Source organism: Otolemur garnettii, unplaced genomic scaffold, assembly GCF_000181295.1.
Source record: "Otolemur garnettii isolate 467f Iridium unplaced genomic scaffold, OtoGar3 scaffold00003, whole genome shotgun sequence".
Lineage (NCBI taxonomy): Eukaryota > Metazoa > Chordata > Mammalia > Primates > Galagidae > Otolemur > Otolemur garnettii.
In genome coordinates this window covers 35,315,190-35,321,658 of record NW_003852398.1, presented here as the reverse complement: position 1 = coordinate 35,321,658, position 6,469 = coordinate 35,315,190, and positions in this window count along the sequence as shown.

The window sequence follows — 6,469 nt, the reverse complement described above, 5'->3', positions numbered from 1 at the left end:
AAAAAAAAAAAAAAAAAGTTAAATAGATAAATAAAAAATTTATTATAATAATCATCATGGTGACTATGAAGTGATTGTATCTTTAATTTGCATTTCCTTAATGGTTAGCGGTATTGAGCATCTTTACACATACTTGTTAGCCATTTGTAGAGCTTTTTTGGAGAGATGTCCATTCAAATTGTTTGTTCTTTTAAAATTGGATTGTCAGGCTGAGTACAGTGGCTCACGCCTGTAATCCCAGATTGTCTGAGCTCATGAGTTTGAGACCAGCATGACCAGAGACAGAGGGAGACCTCTCTAAAAAAAAAAAAAAAACCAGCCAGGTATTGTGGCAGGCACCTAGTCCCAGCTACTTGGGATTCTGAGGCAAGAGAATTGTTTAAGCCCAGAAGCTTGAGGTTGCTGTGAGTTGTGACTCCATGGCACTCTGCCTAAGGCAACAAAGTGAGACTCTGTCTCAAAAAATAAAGTAAAATAAAATAAAATTGGGTTGTCTTTTGTTGTGGAGTTGTGATAGCTCTTTATATTTGCTCAATACTGTGTATTTACTCATGATTTTCATAATTTTCTCCCATTCTATAGGCTCTTCTCACTTTCTTGATAGTATTCTTTGCTGTACCAAAGTGTTTAATTTTTTATGAAATCCAGTTTATTTTTATTTTGTTGTTCATGCTTTTGGTATCATAGCTAGCAATGCCAAATCATAAGTCATGAAGATTAATCCCTATATTTTTTCCAATAGTTTTATAATTCTAGCTCTGATATTTATTGATACATTTTGACTTAATTTATATATATATAGAGAGAGAGGTAGGAGTACAATATCTTTTTTTTGCATGTAGTTATCCAGTTATCTCAGCACTATTTGTTGAAGAGATTTCTGTTTTTGTTGTATGCTCTTGGATCCCATGTCAAAAACCGTTTGGCTAAGGCTGGGCATGGTGGCTCATGCCTGTAATCCTAGAACTCTGGGAGGCCAAGGCAGGTGGATTGCCTGAGATCGCAGGTTCGAGACCAGCCTGAGCCAGAGTGAGATCCCACCTCTAAAAATAGCTGGGCGTTGTGGTGGGCACCTCTAGTCCCAGCTACTTGGGAGGCCGAGGCAAGAGAATCACTTAAGCCCAAAAATTAGAGGTTGCTGTGAGCTATGATGCCACATCACTCCACTGAGGGTGACAAAGTGCGTGTTGTGGTGGGCACCTGTAGTTGCAGCTACTCTGGAGGCTGAGGCAAGAGAATTACTTGAACCCAAGAGTTGAGGTTGCTGTCAGCTGTGACACCACATAACTCCACTGAGGGTGACAAAGTGAGACTCTGTCTCAAAAAAAGAAAAATTGTTTGGCTATAGATGTTTAGATTACTTCTGGGCTCTAATTCCATGTAATTGGTCTCTGTGTTTATTCTTATGCCTGTATTACACTGTTTTGATAACTATAGCTTTGTAGTAAATAAAGGTAGAAGTATTAAAATTGAGAAATTTGAGTTCTCCAACTTCATTTTTCTTTTTCAATATTGCTTAGGTTATTTAGGATGCCTTGAAATTACATATGGATTTGAGGATTAGCTTTTCTATTTCAGCAAGAAAGGCTAATTACACTGAATTTGTAGACTGCTTTGGGGTGTATTGACATCTTAATATTAAGCCTTCCAATCCATGAACATGAGATGTCTTTTCATTTATTTAGGTCTTATTAAATTTCTTTAGCAGTATTTTCTAGTTTTCCTGTGGACATGCCTTTTATCTACTTGGTAATTTTATTCCAAGGTATTTTATTATTTTGGATAACATTGTAAATGGAATTATTTGCTTAATTTCCTTTCTGGATTTGTAATTGCTTGTATGTATATAAAAAATCTAATTTTTGTGTGTTGATCTTATACCCTGAAACTTGGCTTAATTTGTTTATTTTTGTTGTTGTTGCTTATTTTTATTTATTTATTTTTGGAGACAAAATCTCACTCTGTTTCCTGGGCCAAAGTACAATGGCATCAGCATAGCTTACTGCAACCTCAAACACCTATGCTTAATTGAAGTTCCTGCCTCAGCCTCCTGAGTAGCTGGGACGACATGTGCATGCCATCGTGCCTGGCTAATTTTTCTAGTTTTTGTAGAGGTGGAGTCTCAATCTTGCTGAGGATGATCTCAAATTGTGGTTTTAAGCAAGCCTCCTGATCAGCTTAGACTTCCAGAGTGCTGAGATTACAGTTGTGAGCCACCACACCTGCTCTGATGTGAGATTTTTGGTTATTGTTTTAATCTCTTGTTATAAATATGTTTAGATTTTCTATTTCTTCTTGAGGTAGTTTTGACAAGAAATATGTTCTAGGAATTTGTCCATTTCTTTTTTTTATTGTTTGGGATTCATTGAGGGTACAAATTAGGTTACACTGACTGCATTGAATTTGTCTGTTTCATCTACATTATCTAATTTGTTGTCACACAATGTTCAAAGTATTTTATTTTCTTTTGGCTTTTTTTTAAATTAAATGATAGTTGTGTACATTAATGCAATCATGGGGAACAATGTTCAAAGTATTTTCTTTCAATCCTTTCCACTTCTATAAGGTCAGTAGTAATGTTCCACTTTCATGTCTGATTTTAGTTATTTATACTTCCTTCTTTCCTTTTTTATTTTTAGGACAGCTAAAGGTTTATCAGTTTTTTTTTTTTTTAATTTTGTTGATCTTTTCAAAGAACCAACTTTTGATTTAATTGATTCTCTATTGTTTCCTCTTTATTTTGTTTATCTCTGCTCTAATGTTTATTATTTTCTGGCTGACTTCTGATTTGGTATGCTCTTATTTTTATATATTCTTAAGATGTAAAGTTAGGTTATTTATTTGAGATCTTTAGTTTTAATTTTTTGTTCTGATAACATGTATGGAGTCACGTACTACGTAACAATGTTTCTGTTAAAGAGGAACTCCAAATGCAATAAAGAGGAACTGTCGTAATGGAGCTGATAGAATTCCTGTGACCCAATGACCTCTTAGCTGTTGTAACACTGTGATGCTATGCATTACTCACATGTTTGTGGTGATGCTGGTGTAAACAAATCTATTGCACTGCCAGTTGTATGAAAGTATAGCACGTACAAGTATGTACAGTATATAGCATTTGATAATGATAACAAATGACTATGTTATTGGTTTATATACTATATATTTACTATTCTATAATTTTTTTTAAGCAGTTTTTGGCCTGGGGCTGGGTGTGAACCTGCCACCTCCGGCATGTGGGGCTGGTACCCTACTCCTTTGAGCCACAGGCGCCACCCACTATAATTTTTTTTTTTGAGACAGAGACTAACTTGGTCGCCCTTGGTGGAGTGCCTTGGCATCATAGCTCACAGCAACCTCAACTCTTGGGTTCAAGCAATTCTCTTGCCTCAGCCTCCAGAGTAGCTGCAACTACAGGTGCCTGCCAAAACCCCGGATATTTTTAGAGACAGGGGTTGCACTCTGGCTTAGGCTGGTCCCAAACCTGTGGTCTCAGGCAATCCACCCGCCTGGGCGTCCCAGATTACAGGCATGAGCCACTGTACCTGGCCTATAGTAAACTTTATCTTATTATTTTAGAATGTACTCCCTTACTTACTAATAAAAGTTAACTGGCTGGCCCGGTGCCTCACACTTGTAATCCTAGAACACTGGGAGGCCAAGGCAGTGGATGAACAAGAGCAAGACCCTGTCTTTACTGAAAATAGAAAAACAAGCCAGGTGTAGTGGTGCGGGCCTGTAATTCCAGCTATTTGGGAGGCTGAGGCAAGAGAATTGCTTAAACCCAAGTGTGTGAGGTCGCTGTGAGCTATGATGCCAAGGCACTCTACCAAGGACAACAAAATAAGGCTGTCTCAAAAAAAAAAAAAGTTAACTATAAAACAGCCTTAGGTAAGTCCTTCAGGAGCTATTCCAGATGACATTATCACAGGAAATGACAGCTCCATGCTGTCATTGACCCTAAAGACATTCCAGAAGAACAGATGGGGGGGCTGGAAGACAGTAATTATTGGTGATATTGACGATGTATAGCCCTAGGTTAATGTGTATGTTTGTGTCTTAGTCTTAACAAAAAAGTTTTAAAAGTAAAAAAATAAAAAATAAAAAATAGAAAAACTGGCTGGGTGCCCGTTGCTTAGTGGTTAGGGTGCTAGCCACATACTCTGAGGCTGGTGGGTTTGAACCCGGCCTGGGCCTGCTAAACAACAACAACAACAACAAAAGTCAGGAGTTGTGACAGGCACCTGTAGTCCCAGCTAGCTGGGAGGCTGAGGCAAGGGAATTGCTTAAGCTTAGGAGTTTGAGGTTGCTGTGAGCTATGACGCCAGAGCACTCTACCAAGGCAACAAAGTGAGACTCCATCTCAAAAAACAAACAAACAAAAAAAAACTGAATAAACTAATGTATAACATAAAATTTGCCATTTTAACCATTTTTAGGAATATGTGTACAATACAGTGGTATTAATCGCATTCACACTGTTGTGCTACCATCACTACTATTTACAATGTTCTTATCTTCCCAATCAGAAACTCTGTACCCATTAAGCAATAACTTCCTATCTCCTCTCTCCCTGGACCCTGGTAATCCTTTTTTTTGAGACAGAGCCTCAAACTGTCCCCCTGGGTAGAGTGCTGTAGCATAACAGCTCACAGCAACCTCCAACTCCTGGGCTCAAGCAAGTCTCCTGCCTCAGCCTCCCAAGTAGCTGGGACCAGAGGCACCTGCCACAACGCCCAGCTATTTTTTGGTTGCAGCCATCATCGTTGTTTGGTGGTCTGGGCTGGATTCGAACTCACCACCTTAGGTGTATGTGGCTGGCGCCTTATCCACTTGAGCCACAGGCGCCGAGCCAACCCTGGTAATCTTTAATCTACTTACTGTCTCAAAGGATTTGCCTATTCTAGATATTTAACATAAGTAGAATCACACAATATTTGTCTTTCTATGTATGGCTTATTTCACTTAGCATGTTTTCAAGGTTCATACATGTTGTAGCATGTATGTAACATGCCATCATTATTGCTTTCTACGGCTCAATAATATCCCACTGTATGTATATACCACATTTTGTTTATCTATTCATCTGTTGATGGACACTCAAATCGTTTCCATGTTTTAGCTATTGTGAATATCATAGTGCTGATATGAACATTTTGGTACAAGACCTTGCTTGAATACCCCTTTCATGTCTCTTGAGCATATAACTAGGAGTAGAATTATTGGATCATATGGTAATTAATTATATGTTTAACTTTCTTTGAGACAAGGCCTTGCTCTGTTGTCTGGGCAAGACTGCAGTGGTATAATCATAGATCACTGCAACCTCAAGCTTCTGGACTCAAGCAATTTTCCTGCCTCAGACTCATAAGTAGCTGGAACTATAAAAACACATCACCATGCCCAGCTAATTTTTCTATTTTTGGTATTTTTTGCTCAGGCTGGTCTCAAACTCCTGTCCTTAAACAATCCTCCTGCCTCAGTCTTCCAGAATGCTAGGATTATAGGAGTGAGCTACTGCACCTGGCTCTGTTTAACTTTTTGATGAATTACCAAACTGTTTTCCACAGAGGCTGCACCATTTTTCTTTTCCACCAGTAATGGATGAGGGTTCTTATTTCTCCACATTCCTGTCAACACTTTTTTCACTTTTTCTTGTTTATTTGTTGAGTAGAGCCATACTAATGAATGTGAAGTGGCAGCACATTGGTTTTTTTATTTGCATTTTCTTAATGACCAATAATTTTAAATATCTTTCACATGCTTTTTAGCTGCATAGCTTCTTTGTAGCAATGTCTATTTAAGCTATTTGCCTAGTTTCTAATTTGGTTATTTGTTTTTTTACATTCTACTAATGACATTTGGCATTTTACTAAGGTTGAGCATCTTTTTATGTACTTGGTAGGCATTTGTATGCCTTCTTTGCAGAAATGGCTATTTATTCCTTATCCTGATTTTTACTGGGTTGTTTGTCTTTTTGTTGCTGAGTTGTAAGAACTCTCTACATGTTCTGAAAACTAAACCATAACCAGGTATATAATTTGAAAATATTTTCTCCCATTTTGTAGGTTGCCTTTTCAATTTGTTTGAAAATGTCTTTCGATACACAAAATTTTTAAAATTTTGATGAAAGCCAGCTTATGAGTTTTTACTCTGTTGCTCAGGCTTTCCCTGTCATATCTAATAATCCATTGCTAAAAGAAAGGGCATGAAGATTAGTCCCTATGTTTCCTTTTAAGAACTTTATAGTTTTGGCTCTTATGTTTAGGTCATTATTTCATTTTGAGTTAATTTTTTTTTTTGAGACAGATTCTCACTCTGTCACCATTGGTAGAGTGCCGTGGTGTCACAGCTCACAGCAGCCTCAAACTCTTGGGCTTAAGCAACCCTCTTAACTCAGCATCCCAAGTAGCTGGGACTATAGGTGCCCATTTTGAGTTAATTGTTGATGATAATTTTTTTTTTTTTT